Below are 20,311 nucleotides of genomic sequence, written 5' to 3'. Positions count from 1 at the left end.
CATATATACATTGAAATATTTCTAACCTGGTCAAGACTTACATCTCTGGGTAGAAGAAGCACAAAATTTAGTAAATTTCATATAACTGTAACACAAAAAAAGAAGTGAACCATATGCTACAACAAAATAAGGATCAGTGCCTGTTAACTATTTCCAAAATCATCTTCTTTTCCAAAAAAAAAACAAACCCATAACTTTCAAAAATCATTTTCAAGAAGGAAAATATACTGATAGACAGTTAAAACTGTCAGTATTCTTTGAATATTCCCCTAAAACCTCAGGTCTTTTTCTCCTATGTTAATGGTTTTGTAAGAAAGAGAACTAGTATTTCTCACTGGAAAAGCTAATGGAATCAGTAACAAACCGGAGTTAACCAACATTTCCCTGAATTGTTCTTTTTCTTTTTTTTTTCTTTTTTTTTTTTAATTTGAGGGGGGGGTAGGGTGGAGTGCGTAGTGGGGTGGGGTGGAGAGGAGGAGTGGAGCAGGGCAGAGGCTTGAGAGGTATATTTCCATATCGAATAGCTGAGTTTTTAATGCATGATATAGAGATGTGAATTGTATACACAACAGTGGATGATAACCATTTAATGACAACAAACAGTATTGGTTAAAAAAAAAAAGAAGTGCAATTAATTCACACTTTCATAAACTGCCTAGGAGTTATACATTTATCTAAGCCATGAAGATTTGAAATCACTTAACTTTCTACTTATCTTTTCTTCCTGTTATGACAGACTTTTAAACACAATATGTTAACTTTTGTAGATAACAGAGAGAACATTGACATGTTTAGTACAACAGATCTTAATTTGGTCCTTTACAGTATTAAAAAGTTTGGGCTCTTTACAAGATCCTTAATTATATCCCTTGACAGTATAGCTATCAAGTGTGGACTTGACTGAGACTATCCAACTCAGTTCAATTTAGATATTTGAGGGTGGATATGCCATAAGTACATAGATAGCTAACTCCTGGCTGTGTAAGAATCCCTGATGCTTTCTTATTACTCATTTAATCTTTCAAGACAGCCTTTCTCATCTACTCTCTTTTTTCTTTCCAGATAAAGATCTTCAAGCATCAATCTATTTCTTTTGATATGCCTCACTTTCTGTCACCCCATGAAAAAATACATCCTCTCTCTCTTCAATCAAACACTAGTCTCCCCCTAACAACCAATTTAATATTCTGGCCACTCGTATTGAAACAGCACCCCTACTCACCCTTTTCCCCCCACACACCAGAACTGCTAATCCTGAGAAAGCAACTATCCAAATCCCACCAGCCTCCGAGAGGATAACATTCTAGATGCCAGTCACAGTCCTCAGCCTGATGGTAGCCTGGAAAGCTGCATGCATATTCTTGACTCACATTTCAAAAAGCCCTTTCTATCTCGTTTTAATGCCATGAGATTTTGAAGCCTTGCATCTACGAGTTCCAGCTGGTGCAGGAATGACGCTCCTTATTCAGAATTAAGTTTTACCGTAATGTACTTTTGCTTTCCAGCTGCTGTGATTCCTCAAACACACATATAAAGGGAAAAGTGTGCTTGCCTTTCCTCCTGCCTTCTCACAGTCCTGCATGCTTCTAACAGTTGGTTGGGGGGGGGGGAGGGGGGTGCTTCTGTTTTGTTTTTTTTGGTGGTTTTTTTTGAGGGTTTTTTGGTGGTGCCCTTTTTTTTTTTTTTTTTTTTTTTTTTAAGCTTCGGAGAACTACCGGATCGGAAATAACTGCAGCCATTCATAAGATGCTGCTTAAAATTCGAATCCCTCCAGAGAGGCGTTCCAGGCTGGGACACTCGCCTCTGCCCCCAGCCCTCTCCTGCCGGGCGGCGCGGGCTCCCTTGCTGCAGTGCAGGCTGGCAGTTCACTCCACTCGAACTTTCAATGCAGAAATTCGGCACGATGCAGTCAGACAGACAAAGCAGCACTTACCTTAATTGAAATCTTTTCTCTGGTAATGCTGGAGCATCAGTCCAATCAACAGTGATCTGAGGGGGAATCCTAAGTTTCAATCAACACCCTCCGGATAGCTGCATGCTGCTCTGCCTTTTTTTCGTTGAACTCCTCACTGTCTAGAGGAGAGAGAGAGAGAGATCAGCTGAAATCCTCAGAGGCTGCTAGGGAGTGAGAGAAGAGGCACCAAAGCAATGTTTCTTAACAGGCGATTCTCAGCAAGCGTGCTCAGGTCTGGAGGATCCTGTAACTGCTGTGATAGGCTCCTGTCATGTCCCCTGAGCCGTGAGATGATCATTGACCTGATTAGCTCTGAACACTCCCTACATGCAGAGAAAGCGCTGAGAGGATTGGCGGGTCGCGAGGGAATTGGGAAAGGCACCAGGGCCGCTTGGGAATCTTCATTCTTCCAGACTAATGGATGTGCTGCAGCTGAGGCTGTAATTTGCGAAGAGGTTATGCACAATGTTAACCATCTGAGGACTTAAACAAATGTGCTTTTGCATGCTGTTTCTCAAGGTGCACCGGCATTCAACGGAGGGTAAAGCTGAGTAATTAGAGGCTGATGTAGCTGTTCTGTCATACAAGGCTCACTGTATGAGGTATCCTGTAAGCTGAGAGATAAAGTGGATTCATACATTTGTCTCTGACCCCGGAGACAATAGCAGTTAATGGGTAGAATAAGTGAAATTAGCATAGTGGGCTCATGTTGGCCCCCAGATGGCAATCAATCACCATGGAAAGAAAAAGAACAACAAAACCCAAACAGACCAGAATTATTTAACAAGTGTATGTATGTGGCAATTAAATAAAATGTAGAAAAAGAACTCCAAACTAGTACAGAAAGGACTCTTCAACATGGGGATAAAATCAGTAGCAAAGCACAACAACACAGCACACAAGTTCTTCCCTCTTTTACAGCAGAGGGGGAAAACCAACCAGAAATGTGTTTAAAGAATCTAGCTTGCTTTTCACTTATACTAGTACAAATAAATCTATTAAAGATGACAGTTTAAATTTAGATGGGAAAAGAAAAAGTAGAGTGAAAGAAGAGTGAGGTGTATTCATTATTTTTGTTTCAAGGGTATTAGAGAAACCAGACTCTTGTGTACCAACTATTCAGGCTTACATGGTCAAAGTGTGTCACCTTTTATGAATGTCCTCATCTTTTTTTCTTGTTCTTGGATGACAATATGGTACTAGCCAATTAACTCAATTTTCCGTTCATATTTATCTATGGAAATACCAACTCTAACATATTTAGAAATGTTGATCTGAAGCACCAATACAAAAGGGAAAATGGATATTTTGGTAGCAACTAAAGAAGAAGATTTGGAACCTATAGTAGCATTGCTAGTTCATATGTAGTTAGCACAAGTTACTCTATGAGTGCTGAAACAAAGCTAATTTTAAACATATACTAGAATTCTTAATCACTTTATTTTTCGTCAGGTTTTATACAGTTTTCAGGAAAATTTGTGTAATTGTATTTTAGTTAGATAAGCAGTCAAGAAAGCAATTTTTAAGTTGTTAAGCAAACGGCAAAGAAAATGCATTACACATTTACTTTCTGAAGGCATTCACTTCAGAAATCTCGTTAATACAGAGAAAAGAGTATCGTGTGATTTAGATCACTCAGAAGTAACCATGAAGGTTTGAATCTCCAATTTATTTAGCAAGACAGAAGACAATGATTTCTCACCCTAACTATGACGCCTAAGAAACAATAATCTAAGTGCAATAGTTCTACATGCCCCAATTTCCCACTACACAATCAGTAGTAAGAGATCAATTTTTCTCCCCTAGCAGTGGTAACCATATAATTTTCATGATCCTCCTCTAGAAGTGCCTCTCTCTTCCACAGAACAAAAGCTCCTCTATGTGCAGAATCTGGATAATAAGATTGTCTTTGGCAATATTTCATATTCAGACAGTAAACCTTTTACAACACAGGTTATCTTTTAGTGTGATTTATTGAATATCTATCAGTCAGGGATTCACATTTGCCCTGGGACTAATGGTAAGAAACTAATAATTAATCAAATAATTAATTAAATAAGAAGGCTTTTACATACTTTATTATGAAGCATAAACACAATCTTGATCTTGACTAAAGTGTTTCATGTGTCAAGACTACAGTGATTTGCTGCTACAACCCTCACTGAAAAACAGGCTACTTTCCTTACTCATACATTTGTACCAGGGAATGGGTGGCAAGTCATCCCAAAACTTACAATCTCAGATGTTCTGACATGGCATCCTTTGTGAAACATGTAATCCACAGATACCCATTGTATCATTCATGATTTCAAATACCAGGAAAGAAATTAAATATGAAAGAGACCTTATTAAGACTATTTATTTGCCATTCTTGTAAGCTTCCAATTTCAACTTTCTTGCTGTTTTATTTAGTTGAATCTCAACTCTCACCAGTCCTGGGATTTTCAGCACTTCTATTAAACTGATGTTTTACAGCCTATGAGATCTGCATATCAGGAATACTTTTCCTGTTACCATCTCCTTTTCAAATATATTTCAGTAATTTTATACTAAAAGTTTCACTTTAAGAATATAAAAGGTAATCTTTCACACTTAATGTTCTGATTTTCTTTTTAAGGTTTAAAAGTCAACATTCATTAGAAGTTCATACTGTGTGACTGAATTATTTTAATTGTTTCTCACCACAAATAAAAGTCTGTAAAAGAAAACAGCAGATCCAGAGGAGGGACTGAAGCATGAAGGAAAAAAATTTGAAGTGACAACACGATTTAAGTTTGTGCAGAAACAGCTGGGACTTACTGTACTATTAGACAATTGGTATTTTAAATTTAGTGTTAACAAAAGGAAACAATAATTTGAATCACTCATAAATCTTGTTACAGTCTAAATAACTGAAGAAAAGTCTATTGTTTTGGGTCCTGTTCCTAACCCTCAATGTAACTTAAAATTTTGAATGCAATTCCTATCAGTCACCTCAATAAATGGACAAGAGTTTGTTCTGCACAAGGAGATCAGTAAAGTAATATCTTCAATAGGGCATCATATAATTACTTATATGGATAAAAAAAAATTAGAGACCCTTCTTGGCACATCATTCTTATACAAAAGAGTCAATATATTAAACGAACAACCTTTTGAATTCACTGCCCCAAGCCATGGCTACAGAAAGAATTAATATGTATGCATGTGATAGTATTTTAAAATCATAACAGAATTTAAAATGAATACACAAGAAAAATTTCTTTGTTCAGTATTATCCCTCAAAGAGAAGTAAAAACATGACCTCATGGACAAGATACTAATCATGGGGAAAAAATCCCTGACCAACTAACATAATTGTATAATCCATTGTATTTTTACTGTCAAGGTCATTAGTTACTGATGTTTCATTAGTAATTTTTTAAAAGATTAATAACATTTTTAGAAAGAGCTATAGTTCCCAAACTGGTCATTTGAATAGACTGAATGCCAAAATAAATTCAGAAAATTATAGTAGTGTTAGTTTCTTAATATCCTCATAAAGATCTTTAATTTAGAGACACTACAGCACAATACTTCACCATGCATCTATGGAAATTCAATACAGAATAAAAGGTCATAGATGAACAGTAAGAAAAGTAATGAATTCACCCATATGCCTATATAGTCACAATTTTCTGCTGGTCTAAATTACACATACAGTCAGGTACATCAGCTTTGTTGATGCTCAGAAACAGAAAGAACTAGAAGTGAATTGCATCTACACCCATAGCTTCAATATAGAGAATTATTCTTTTTCTACAGTTAAAGAGATCCTTTGGTGTTAAAAAGATACTACACAAGATGTACTGAGAGTGCCAATTTGCTCAATAATTTCTTTTTCTCTGATAAGTAATTCATTTTAGTTGGAAAAACAGTAAGTACAAATAAGGTATGCAAATAGTCTAGGATAGCAGCAAAGCCAGGAGAATAAAAGACTTCATAGAAGAAATGGACTAAAACCATATTAATCTTTCATCTCTCCAGATAAAAACACACAAATAATAAACCACTTAAAGACATTAAAAATGCTTTGAAAAAAAACCCACATTTGGACCATTTGAACTTTCACAACCACGTATTTTCTGCATTTTGGCAACCATTTTTTCCCTATGGCATCTGTGAACAGTGAGTCTAGTTAACTCTTAGTAGTGCCTGACAATTCTCATGCACTTTAGCACTGAAATTTTACTCTCATCCTCATTAATTTCAAAAGCACAAGATGAGCAGATGCAACTCCAAATTCTCATCTGGCTTACATCAGCATAGCTGCATTGATTTAAGTAGAACTGTACAGCAGATTTATTATTAGTGAGATCTCATGTAAAAGCAGTGCAATTTCTCATCAGTGAATACTACAGCCAATCTCAAAGACCAACCTTATCTCCAAACTTTCTGGCCACAGTGAATACAGACAACACAGGAAACTTCTTTGAATCTAGAGTTTAATCTTGAACATTCAGTGCTTTAGTACAGCACCTTATTCCACAGGTTCTTGATGTTAAGGTAAAGATGTGATCTGAATGGAAGGAGACAGCTGAATCTCAGTCATACTCAGTAGAAAACTGCTGACTTCATCAGTCTTCTCCTTTTGGTACCACTAGGGGCTCAGAAAAAATCTAAGTGTTTCTCTTATCTGATCACTGTTCTCACTCCCAGTTTAGCAGTAATAATCAGTAGCATACTTTTTACTTAGGCCAGACTTCCAAATATTAAGGAAAGTAGCACAGGATACTTCTGTTAGACATTTCAGATTACGTTATGCAAAGTGCAGTTTGAATTTCATTGTACGCTTTTATTAAGTTAGCCTTGTATACTGAGACATTTCAATGTTAGTGATTTCTGTTTCCTTGGAGGAATTCCCAAAATGTTTGAGATATTTAGGAAGCACAAGTAACCCTGGATTTAAGTAAATGTCCACCTGGATTTAAGTAAAGGTCCACAAAATGCCTAAACAAATGAAAGCAGGTGGTGACTAAATACTCTACAATTCAGTCCTGGAAGCTATTTAAGAACATTATGCTTTGCAAGAGTAGGGAACTTAGAGGTAGAGAGGATACAGAGCCCTGCAAGTGAAAGGAAACACAGAGGGACAATGTTTTTAAGGATATATTCAGATCTAGTCGAGGGAAAAAAAAATAAAGGTAGAAAAAAGATGTGAGATGGAAGCAGGCCACTGCTGTTTTGATTATGCCTCTTCAGTTTTGTTACTGTCTGAGAAAAACATAGAGTTCATGTTCAAGCACCAAGTAAATTATTGTTGTCCATAATTATAAAAAAGGAAACAGAATGGACAATTATTTGAATATTATACGTGCTTGCAATACTATTTATTCATATATATATTATAAAGGCACTTCATTTAAGACATGGAATCCAAATTCTGTTCAATCTGTTTGGTATGTCTTTCTGTATGAATTGAGAACCTCAGGACTACTAGAATGCACTCTACAGGACAAAGAAAACTTTGTATTTGAAGGTAGTTTTTCTCTGCTGAAAATTTCTGTCAGCAATACACCTATGCAGTTCAGCTGGAAAAGTTAAACAGCTGTAACTAAGGGCACGCTTTTGCAGCAACGTGTGATGTGCAGTTTCTGATTTGAGTCTCCTTTTTGCTGGGGGCTGTAGACCTCCTTTAGGCATAACAGTAAAAATAGGAGCACCCTGCAAGTTGCACCACAATAGCAATGTGGGAGACAGAATGACTCAGGGACATCCTTTCTAAGACACAATTCCTCCCTCACATCCTTCTTGTTCAGGTGAAGGGAACAGTGTGATTTGTGGTATGATCTGTCTCAGCAGCAATTTACAACTTCCCAGTAAAATCTCTCTGCTCACTCCCTTTTGCCATCAACTTGTTTTAGCATGCAGGGACAGGGGAGAGAGGATAGTGCAGAAAGTCATGTGCAGGGGTGCAATGTACTGCTTGTAACCACATAAATATCTTACACCCATCCATTAGCCTCCATGTTCCTGTCTCTGTGCATAAGGAGGAGTTGCTTGTCCCCTCAAAGGAGACAAAACTGAACTGCAATTTAGTCTCGGGATTCTCCCTGGCATTTTTATAGCTGAAGTCTGTCTGCTACTTACTCAGACTAACACTATAAATCTAACACACTTTAAGGGCCACATTTTCAGTGTCATAAAACATCATATCTGTCCATTTTTCAGGGGAACCACAGGGCTTTTATAATACCTAGAGAAAATCAGATCTTAGGAAGTGACAACATCTCTGCCTAAAATTGTTCAGATGTTTTTGGTTTCTGGAAAAGCTCAGAAAAATATGGTAACCTATATAAACATTATCTAAAATGAACTTTCCTGCAATCCTAACTTGCATTTGTCTGATTAGATTTTAGTCTTCTAACTATGGGGAATTTGGTTTTGTTTCTTTTTTTTTTTAATTGTTCTGGTTTGTTTTTACTCTTAATTTCAGCCTTGACTGTTTTTTTATATACTGCTGCTTTTCTTTTTTTCAGTTTGTCCAGTCTAGAGTAATTTTTTAATCTGTTTTTTTCAAATTCTTTCTTAAATGTCTGCTTTTTCTCTTCAGATTATTTTTATGTACTTGTTCTCTAGGCACAGAAATCACCCTGTTTCTTACCTTAATCTTCTCTCTTTCCACTTACTCATTCCTTAATGTTTCTTCTTACACAATTCCACTCCAAGCACTTTCTAACTTTCTTCTCCGATAATTATTTTCCTGATCTCTTTTTATATTCCTTCTTCTTTGTTTTCTTGCTCTCTTTTTTTGTCAGTGTCAGAATGGATAGGTATAGAGGGAAAAAACAGCTGCATTTTTTCCATATACACATAAAAAAATCATATGCATGAAAGGGAATCAAGTGCTAACAAAATTGCTTTTAGTATCACATTTCCTCAACTTCTGTTCAGGAGGAGCTGGAAATGCTGTAAAGAAGCACAACTGGAAATGTTTTAATTCCTCCTTATCTCTCATTCTTCACAGTCTGAAGCAAGTTTTCTCTCACACAACAGACACCAGCCCATTGTCTGTAAAGGACAACTTCCAAGAAGGCTGGATTATGATATAGAGAGTGCCTGTGGCACTATTATACCAAGCCCTGAAAAAATAGGCTGATGGGAATAGCAGCCAGTAAGACAAGCTCTCATTCGGGATCAGCACTCTCCCTTCACATGGACCATGCTGGTGAGCACTTAGGTTAGGTTTTACTGTGGGAATACTCAAACTACACCACACCAAGGTGACAGTGAACAAGAGGGTAAAGCAGTCCCTCATCCCAGGTTCTTCAGAGTCTATCAGGCTTGTAAGTTACTTAGTTCCTTCCATGTGCCTAATGGCAAGACTATTACTCCTGAAAGCATTGTACTGCATCCAAGTGTCTAATAAGTTAAGTGGCTTTCATGACATAAAGAAGCTGAAGTGTGTAATGTATATAGATCTTATTTTTAGATACCAAGGAACATAAAGATTTCGATCTTGTACAAAGACGCTGACACTGATTAGCAGCTGTAAAGTTTTCTTACTGTTCGTACCACTCACATGATTAACCCTTCTAACACCCTCCTAGTACAGACAGCATGCTACATATTGCTCCCCCATTAGTTTGCTTATCTATAGTCAAAATTCAGAACAAAAATACAGCTTCCTTTTGTAGACCTGCATGTTATTCCTTTTTGCCTGCTTTTGATTGTATCTTGGAATTCGAAAACATCAGTCTCAGAAGCCTTTGTGATTATCAGGTTTCCTAAGGTTTACCTTATAGATGATCAGCAGAAAAAAAAAAGAATGAAGAGGAAATAATATACAAAGATATCATCTTAATTTTTCCATCCTGTAGTCATTATTTCCAATTGGATCTATCAATGCCAACATTTTAGAAGATCAGAAGACACAGAATCAGATTGTGATCTGATTGTGATATGAAATGTGACATTCTGTTCTAGCCAGCAGGAAACTGAAGGGGGCAGGAGGAGAATGGAGAAAAAAACCAGCCTCCTTAGCTTAGGCAGCCCAAGAAAAAACCATGTTTCAGCTGTAGCCTCTTCACTCAGGAAAACAGAGGCAATGGTCTGTCATCATAAACTTGGGCATTGTATCCTGCAAAAGCAATTAAGCAGTGGCATCTTAAACTCTATTTCACTGCAGCTTGCTGCCAAAAAACAGTGCAGAGAATGCTGAAACTGTTTCTTTAATACGATCTTGCTCTGGAAACATATTGGAAGAGAACATGCTTCCACAAAGGACAGCCACCTGTTATCTCTTTTGAAAATGATATGGTTTGAGACAGTGGCTAAGTAATAAAATTTGGCCTCCACTGGTTAAACTGAATAGAATTCTCTAGCCACATAAGACAGATTAATCATATCATACATTAAAAAAAAAAATGTTCAGCTTAGTAATTGTATCTTTTCTGGACAGGAAGTATCATTATGTGACCATACTCATTTTGAGCCATTAGCCTCTCTTTCCCCATTTTCTGAATATGGAGGAATGAAAGATGGTTTAATTATAGCAGTAAGAAATTACCTGCTTTTGGTGGGAGGTGGAGAAGATGGTGTTATACTCACAATGCAAAGCTGAGACTGTAGGATATTACCTTAAAATATTTATTCTCAGTTACTGTCTCAGTTCTATCTGCATCTGCAGTAAGTAACATGTTTAAAACACACTCACATATATGGAGTGAGAGTAGAAGAATGTGGCAGCTGGAAGGTAACAGGCCCTGCTGCCTAAATACAGTTGCGTTTTCTCTCATGGTTGCAGACTGGAGTTTGTGATTGATGTGAAAATGTGTAATATTAAATGTGTAGTATTACAAATAGTGGATAAAAAATGCAAACATTACATATTAATTCATGTTAATTTGTCTCTTTACTAGCATAGCCAACTAGCCTGTGTTCATCTGTCTCCAGAACCAGCTACTCTGATTATTAATCAGAGTTTGCCAAAATTTTGTATCTTTTTTTTCCCTATTCATGGAGGCACTTCTGAGAATAATAATTACACTACTTAGCCTTTATCTAGAGCTTCTCATCTTTCAAGTGCTTTACAAATATTAATTCACTAATTAATCTTCCCAAAAACTCAGATTACTCCCATTTTACAGATGGAGAAGCATTAGCAGAGAGGGCAAGTGACCTGCCTGAGGCCATGGATAGTAGAGAAAGGGGAAAGGACTAAGAGGAAGGATGCTTATAACTAGAAAGAAATGGAGGCAGATGGGACAATTATGGTGATTGTTCAGCAAATAATCATGAGATTCCAGTGAAGAATTTTATATATTACCGGAGGGCAGGCAGTGCTAGCCCTACCATGTGTTATACAGCCACTCAGTATGCCAAAGGATTCACATATAAAAAAATGAAACTGAGAAATAAAACACATGGCACTTTCACCATTTTTTAAAACCAAAACACAGTCTGTTCTAAGATACTGGTAGAAATCTTAAAAGTAATCATAAGCACAAAACTAGTGTCAGGAAACTAGAAAATTCTAATTTTTTTGATATCTCATTTGATCTGTACTCAAAATTGAATCAATGAAATGAAAAGACTGCCCAATACTAGGCATAAATTCAGTTACAATTTCTATGCTTGATTCATTTTACATCTGGGGAGACTGATAAAAAGCATATTGTCTATAAGGCTAGTTCTAGATCACACATATAGTTCAAAGAGTATGTAAAAACAATAGCCAAATAAACTTCCCTCTTAAACCTTGCCTTTCTGCTCTCCAAATAGTCTCTGTTTAATCACACTTTTTTTCTTCATTTTTGTTTGGTTTTGCTTTGTTTTACAACAAAATCTTTTTTTTTTAAATTCAGATCTCCCAAATGATTACAGAAAAACAGATACTTGTACATTAGGACTATGGGAGAACATGGGATAATACTACTGTATGATACTGCTGGCAGGGAGACTTTCATTAAGGTTGTAAGAGATATATCATTGCCTGGAATTTAGAACAGCAACTGGGGATGAAACATATCCAAGCTAAATCCATGAGGTGAATGACCTAAGAGCAAAAATCATTCCCTATGTCACAACTGATAAAAACATGGGGATTGGTTTTGGATTGTGGTAGAATCCTAACAAGTATAGTACACATAACTACCCAAATCCAGAGCTCCAATTGATTACACAAATATTCAAAGTACTTTATGCTCCATGCAGACTGAGAAGAAAGTAAAAAAGCAGTGAAAGCTGTACAAAATCTGCCAGATATACAATCAATCAAGTCAAATTAAGATTGCTTTTTCCCCTCTTTGAGAAGTTTTTTTTTTCTGCCTTACTGATGTGGTAGATATTCCAGTTATACTTTATACAGACTGATATTTTGTGTACACTACTGTAGTGTACTGACCAGTGATGACAGAATAAAGGTGGTAAACAATCCAAGAGTACAGAAAACAACGAGAATGAAGAGGAGAGAAAAGGAATGCAAAAAAACCTCTGATAATTTCAAACATCATAGCAAGATATGTGCTGTAATGCTCAGTGCAGTACTAAAAGGGGAGGTCCCAGTCCTGTACCCTGTGCATTTTTCTCTCAAATTATCCCCTTGCCTGGAGATGCCCTTAAAATGAAATTTATTTACCTACGAATAGCTAGACCTCTTCAGATTCTTAGAGCTTGGGAAGCAGATAATTTTCCAAGACACAGAATAGGTGTATCTATGCTGTATCTTGGAAAATTATCTACTTCCTTGGCTCTAAATAACTGAGAGAAAACTATTATTTCAAAAAAGAATAATCAAAATATATCTTTCTTTGCTTCTGTAAGTTTCTAGAAGTAAAGATCACTACTTTCTCTCTCTCTGAGTTCTATATCCTCTTAAAATTAATTCTCCCTAAAACTTTATTTATTCAGGAAAAGATTTCCTGGAAATGACAAGGTAGAAAAAAGCTTTTAATGGCACTATTTTGATGTTAATAACACAACTTTATGGCTTCAGCGTTTGTAAGCTTTGCAGTCAATACTCATGATTACCAACCCAATCACTGACAACAGCAAGCAACTTACCACTTATGACCTCAAATTTTGTAGCAGTGAGAAATAAATTGACTGGGTAGAGCTCCTGCAGTACATTGTAGTCAAGATGAAACTATTAAATTTGTGATTTCATCCAGTGATTAAATTTTTGTTTAGCTCCTGTGATACAATGGTTTTTATGTTATTACAAAAAAAGTAACAACCACAAAACTTTCATAACAGATCACATACATAGGAACAGGACTCTTGAGAAGGATGTTCACAATGACATGAGGGTATCGCACCAGAAACAAATGCTACATTTTGCCTGTGAAGTGTAGTTAGGTTTGCTTTGCTTAGGCCATCTTGTTGGAGGTCTGGGTAAGGGTATAGACTGTTCTCACTGAAATTCAGAGCACTATGCAGAAAGGGCTTTAAGCAGATAGGAAAAGTGGCAAAGAAAACAAAAAGTGCCTGTCCCACCTGTGATGTGACTCAGCGTGGAGAAGAAAAGCTTTGTTTATGCCAAAGACATAAAAATGCCACGTACACAGACCAGAAGTCCTGAGTTTTTTCTCAAGCGCTGCTGTGCTACGTATATGCTGCTGCAGCTTAGTTTTTTGTTCCCTTTCTTCAGCTCTGAAAGGAAGATATGGATTTTATTTACTTGTCTCCATAATTTTATTTGGATGCTGTCGAGCAAGGATGGAGTTTAGAAGTGCCATTGATATAAACTTAATTACTGTTTTAGGAACCAAGTTCTTTTAACCAGTTATTTTTTTTTACCTAAATCTGTGTCAAAAACTAGGCAGTGATATGTAATTCAATGCTGTAAATTAAATCAGTAGTTATCAAGGTAAGGCAAATACCGGTTCTTAGATGTTGAGATCTACAAATAAACTAAGTTTTACATATCAGCTCATTTTTAATTAAAATTTATTAATACATTCTGACTGTTGCTGATGCTAATATTTTGAAGTACCTAAGGTTATTTTAGGCTAAGCAGGAAAGTGTCAGTTTTCTTTTTCTAGCATACTTTATTTTCTCATAGGCTTTAGCTTTATATTCTTCAACCAGGAAACTGTATGTAGTTATTTTGGATGTCTTCTTTAATTGCTTAATTAAAACTATAGAAAATGGCATAAAGTAAACTCTATCACATTGACATTTGCACAGCAGCACATTTGCAATCAACGGAAAGCATATTTGTCCTATATTATTAATGATAAAAAGGCACAAATTATTTATTTAGGATAATATTAAGAATAAAATATTAATTTGTTCAAGAAAACACTGTATTAATAGTAAATAATAGTGACCTCCATGAACATGATACCAAGATAAAATTGTTTTAATTTGGTTTAGAAAATAATTAAATACAGGTATACATTCATAGAAAAGAACTCTACTGCCTTGTGATTAATGGTAAAATACGTCTCAGAACAACCTCTAAGCAAGAACTTGCATAAGAAATGTGCTGCAATAATGAAGTAATTCATTGTACTGTATCATTGATCATTCATTCTGAAAGTCCTACTCTTTCAAGAGAAAGTTCTGTGTAAATAAAAGACATGTGAAGTCTAGAATTCACAACCAACACCCGAAAACAAAAAAAAAAGAAAACATCTGTACTTTGCACCATTTACCTCCTAATTCAGGAAAATACACATGAGATTGCATTTTTGAGCACCACAATCTAAGAAAAATATTAAGCTATTACAGAGCATCCAAAGGAGGGCAATGAAGATGGCGAAGGGCCTTGAGGTGAAGCTGTATGAGGAGCGTTTGAGATCACTTGGTCTGTTCAACCTGGAGAAGAGGAGACTGAGGGGAGACCTCATTGCAGTCTACAACTTCCTTGTGAGGGGAAGAGGAGGGGCAGACACTGATCTCTTCTCTGTGGTGACCTGTGACAGGACCTGAGGGAATGACCTGAAGTTGTATCAGGGGAGGTTTAGGATGGGTGTTAGAAAGAGATTCTTCACCTGGAGAGTGGTTGGACACTGGCTTGCCAGGGAAGTGGTCACAGCACCAAGCCTGATGGAGTTTAAAAAGCATTTGGATCATACTCAGGCACATGATGTGACTCTTGGGGATGGTCCAGTGAAGGGCTAAGGGTTGGACTTGATGATCCTTGTGGGTCCCTTCCACCTTGACCTGTTCTATGATTCTGTAATTCAAAACCCTGAATCATCAAAACAGGAAAACAAAGAATAATGAAATAATGGCAAGGATGGGTCAGGAAAAAATCCTGTATCTAACTATGGATCTAACACAACAGAGATTCATGGGCAATGTTGACTGCAACTGAGACTTTCTAAAAGTAAATCTACATTGTTATTCCAACTGTTCTTTCCAGTGTTTCAGTCAGTCTCCCAGTAATTAAAATACTTGTGGAAGTGGCCTTTCTAAATAGTTGTCTGCTTTTCAAGTGACTAGGGTTTTTCTATTGTTTATATCTGCTTTCACCTCAACTTTTCATCCTTTATATTTACCCTTGCTCAGATAGTAAATTATCTTCCTCTTTGTATGCATCTTTTTTTCAAACTGTTTTTTTGAAGCAGACAGGAAAGCTATGGCAACTGTGGTGATGTACCCTTTAATTTGTAGCACAATGCTGCCTCTCTCTATGCCTCATTCTCAATACTAATAGGCATATTTCCATTTACTTCACTTCTACTTGGTATTGTATACATTAGCAATCTTTTCATGCAGGTCCCATAGCACAAAGCTCAGGAGTATCATATTTTGTAAAACATCAGACACAAATATTCATGCTCCAGAACATGAGTGATTTTATCTTCAACAGCAAGCACACTGGGAATGGTTGCAACTCACACAGAACTATATGAGTTAGTCCTAATTAGCTCAAATACTAGTAGCAGCATAGCAGGGTTCAGCAAATAAATGCAAGAAAGTCACCCAAATATGTTAATTACAAGATAATGTCCAACAGACAGTAAGTATGAAAGACCAAAGGAACAATGCAGGATATATCCCTCCCGTATCATAAAAAAAACCCAAACCTTCATACTTTGACCTGTTTCACTGCATTCTCACAGAAAGTTATTTCAGTGAGCTAAGTGAAATTATTTACATGAAATTTGTAAGCCAACAGACTATGGGTCAGACCTTGCATACATATCTTCAAGAGACTATCCTTTCTTGTGCAGATAAGAGACAAACGAAAAAGGCATTTCTAATACATATATATACATACACATAAGTAATTTGAGAAAGGTCTTAATAACACATTGTTAGAATATATGATACATAGACATAGATGCAATGATTAATAAGATGAAAAGGTGGTATACAACATCCTAAGCAAAACCAAAGCTTTCAGAATTTCAAAATTTCACAACTAAAAATCACATTTTAAAGAATGCTGCAACATGCCTTGCAATATCATTAAAATCTAAGGCTCTCATGAATGGTTTATTTAATTGAGTTTGTACTGTAATTTAGACTACTGATGATCCATTATTAGAATAGCATGTCAGTAAGTTTTCTTCCACCTTAATACAAACATCTTTCTCAAAATAAAATTTAGCTTTCTTGTCTGGCATCTAACTCTTCCCCCTTCAGTTATGAAAACATCATAGACAATTTGCTAAGATCAGATGCCAAAATTTTAGCCAGTTAATATTAGGTGAGTAGAATCTAGAATCCTATCATTCCTTGCTACAAGCTTACTTTAGTAGATCTGTACAGAAAAAAATATGATTTTTTTAAAAGACACATTCTGCTAAGTTGTTTTTGTCTTTGTCTTTCCCTCTCAAGCTTTTACAGCTACATTCCCCAGTTTATCAAATAAATATTTACACAGTCTTGTGAGCTATTATTATGCCATGACACTTTACTACAGTAATGATTAGGTAATACATCTACAGCACAAACTAACTTCAGCTAATCAAAACAATACCTGATAAATAATTTTTTAAAAATGCAACACAGAAGTATTCTTCTTTAGGATCTGAAATGCACATTGCAAGTTATCAACATACTCAGAGCATGCCATTTAATTAGACAGATATAAATCTTTTAAAGAAAGGAACTTCAGCATAAAGTTTTTTAATTTAGTTAATGTTACATAAGCATATGGTCAAACTTTTAAGTAAATGGTCCGCTTTTACTATAAGAAATGACTCTGTTTTTATCAAAACCTTGTTCAGGTTTTGATCATTTTGTAAATATTTTTTGTCTATGATCTAAGTTGGGGAATGGAGTAGAAGATGAGAATAAAATTGCATAAAGTTTGCTTTCGTTATATTACTTTACTCATCATTAAGTCTTTTCTCATAGATTTAGAGGGTACATCTTCAGTTTAAGAACCTGGCCATTCAGTCCCTACTAGTTCTGCCTCTAAACAGCCATGAAGTCCTGCTCTGAATGAGGTAAACTGAAAGGTGGGACTAAGCAGTGCAAGGAGAACAGACAAAGCCTGAGTGAGTTGCTGTGTTACTAACAAAAAGAGGCTTAGCATGCAATAACATTGCAATCTAAATCTGTTCATTTCATAAATGAAAAAAGAGACATAAAGCTTAGCTATCACAATTTCACAGCTAAAAGTGCATGCCAATCAGGTGTAGATGTATGGTAGTTGGTCCTACAAACAATATGGGCATTCTATGTTCACTTTTTAAATCACACTTTAAACTCCTTATCCTTCATTTAGTATACAGTGCGACTGTCAGAATTTATCATTAACACATTTAACACATAAGATTGTAAGGAAAATATTGTGCAGCTACCTAAATGAAAATTATTTGATAAATGGATTTTCTGACCATCTACAAAGTGATATAAAACACAGAACGGCAATTTGAACTGAAGACACTTTTAAGTATAGACTATGGACCTTAAATTTATACAACCAGAAGGAAGAAATATACTCTATAACTTTATTATTTAGTGTTGTCAATATAAGATATACAAATAGCGGAAAGAAATACCAGAATTTTGATAGGTTTTCTTGTTTTTAAAAGGCAAGTAACTAGTCTTGAATATTTCAAGAAACATTCAGCAAAGAAGAAAGAGAGCAGAGCCTCTATGTGAAAAAAAAAGAAGAATATGGTATATTTCTTCATTACTCAAGAGTTGAGAAAGATGGACAAACCAGGTAGTGAAAACAGGCAAAGAGCTGTTTGAACAATATTTTGTCAATATCTTATCTTATCTAAATTATCCATGTCAGCTATGTGAAAAAGCAGCCTCAGAAAATAAGTGGCATGCCTGATTTGTCATTATGTCAGCTGTTACCTTTTCTGAAACTAACATAGTTTTATTTTTATGCTATTTTGTAAAGTAAATTTTGTCCTCCTAGGGAATTTAGGTTACAAGTTAAAAGTATCTAAATCTTAAATATTCCCATCTTAACATTATTTATTTTTTAATATATATTTGACACTTTGTTTTGCATTGTATTTTAATTCCAACATAAATAAATTAAGAAACCGAAATAAAGTCAATTTAGGATTTGGGGTTCCTTTAGAATTTCCTTTAAAATTTATAGCAAAGTTTGTCTGATTAATCAATTCCTAAGTAAGCATATAAAATCTAAATGGTTTTTAGCTTGATTTCATTCAAGATTTTTCCCTTTGTATCTGCATTGCCCTGAAATAACAGAAGCAATTTTGACTATAAATATAACCATGGCTAAGTTCACCTTCACTTAAAGAAGGTCAGACTTTTACCTTCTGATACTTACTCTATTTTATCTTCTTATGCCCTTCACTGTAAGCGCTAAGCACTGGACAAATAAAGTCAGTAGAATTAAACAGAGATGGAATTGGCATTAACACCATTTGATATTGTTTACTCCAACAATACAGTATGCTTATGTGGAAATAAAAAGGTTATAATGATAGCAGAGTATGGAACAACATGAATTCATTCTCATAATGGTCATTGTAATGTTAATGGGACATTGTGCAAACACAACTCATGCCACTACAATTTAAGGAATTTAATCAAATATCCATTTCCAGTTGCAATTTACTTTTCTTCTTACTGTAATAAATAAATTCCCATACTATGTGTAAATTAAAGATAAAGAGAAAACACCTTCCCACCAGTCACTGTCTCTAATCTCCAATCTGTCACTGTGCAATCTGTGAAACAACAGATATATAATATCACTTCTGTATTTAACCCCAGCTTTGTACCAATAATTTGGTTTGCAGTATTTAATGTTCCATTTCTAGACACATGAAGAGCAAGTAGGTCACCAGGAAGAGTCCAGAGGGGGTTTAAAAAGGACTTCGAAGTCATGCTTGATCAACTTGATAAACATCTGTGGTGAAATGATTGATTTGACAGACGAGAGGAGAGCAGTGGATATTGTCTACCTTGACTTCAGCAGAGATCCCACAAGATTATCATAGAGAAGCTGTTGAATTAAGGGCTTTATGAGCAGATGGTGAGGTGAATCAAAAACTTGCTAAACTGCCATCCCCAAAAGACGGTGATCAGCGGCAAAAAGTCTAGTTGGAGGTCACTAACTAGCCTCCATAACATCAACCAGTGTAACCCATGGGTCAAGACAGGCTCCAATCCTGATCAACACCTTCATTCATGATCTGAATGATGGAGCAGTGTACTGTTAGCAAGTCTGCAGACAACACAAAACTGGGAGCAGTGGTTGATACACCAGAGGGTCATGCTACCATCTAGCAGGACATGGTGTTACAATCTGCTTAAATGTTGCAGAAAGAACTCCAGATCCGTATATTCCCTTGAGCAAAATTAAAACTCATACAAGTTATCTGTTGATAACTGATTTTATTAATTGCTAAGAGATGCAAAGAGAAAGAGGAAAAAATTAAAAAAGTTGGAAAATGCTAAGATTACTTCTAGAAGCAGAGAAAAGATACCACCAAAACTACCTTTCTGCTGAGCTGGCCTGTGTGTGTGGGGGAGAAGTTGTTTCTGCCTTTTTTTTTTTCTCTGTCTGTCACTTTTCAACGTTATCTCTTTAGCTGCAAGAAGGAAGGTGGGGGGGGGAGGGATGGAGGTCTTTACAGCTTTAGTTCTCTAGAATGCAGCCAAGATGAGTTGTTTCACTGTGTCTCAGGCCATGCAGTGGTCCCGGTTCAGCCACACCTTTTGGCCCTCAGAAATATGGTCAAGGTGGAGGGAGATAAGATATCACATATGTTGCACAGTGGGTCTCAGTCCTCTCCAGGACAGCAAAGTTCCAGTCTCCAGTGTCAGGTAGGCAGCATAGAGCAGAAGAAGAAAAGTGAGGGGGAGGTGAGGATAGATTCTCGGCTTCAGTAGCCAATTCTGTCTCCCACTCCTCTCTCCCCTGGTTTTCCCAAATTTTTCCTCAACTTTTATAGTGTTCAAAGGAGGCTGTACGTGGTTTCTTGGCATGTAGCCCTA

General features: G+C 36.1%; 1 protein-coding gene across 6 annotated transcripts in view; it reads right to left on the bottom strand.

Moving 5' to 3' along the window:
* Window positions 1–20,311, bottom strand: part of CDH12 (cadherin 12) — a 528,112-nt gene that overhangs the window by 212,093 nt on the left and 295,708 nt on the right. For all 6 annotated transcript variants that reach the window (XM_051799389.1, XM_051799387.1, XM_051799393.1 and 3 more), the window contains one exon: window positions 1,934–2,073. The gene's annotated coding sequence lies outside the window, so the exon portion shown is untranslated. The remainder of the gene's footprint in view (window positions 1–1,933; window positions 2,074–20,311) is intronic.

This window comes from Manacus candei, unplaced genomic scaffold (assembly GCF_025592945.1).
Source record: "Manacus candei isolate 608988 ecotype Guabito, Panama unplaced genomic scaffold, ASM2559294v1 h1tg000049l, whole genome shotgun sequence".
NCBI classification, from domain to species: Eukaryota; Metazoa; Chordata; class Aves; order Passeriformes; family Pipridae; genus Manacus; species Manacus candei.
The sequence above is the reverse complement of the archived record's forward strand: the minus strand, read 5'-3'. Positions and strand labels throughout refer to the sequence as shown.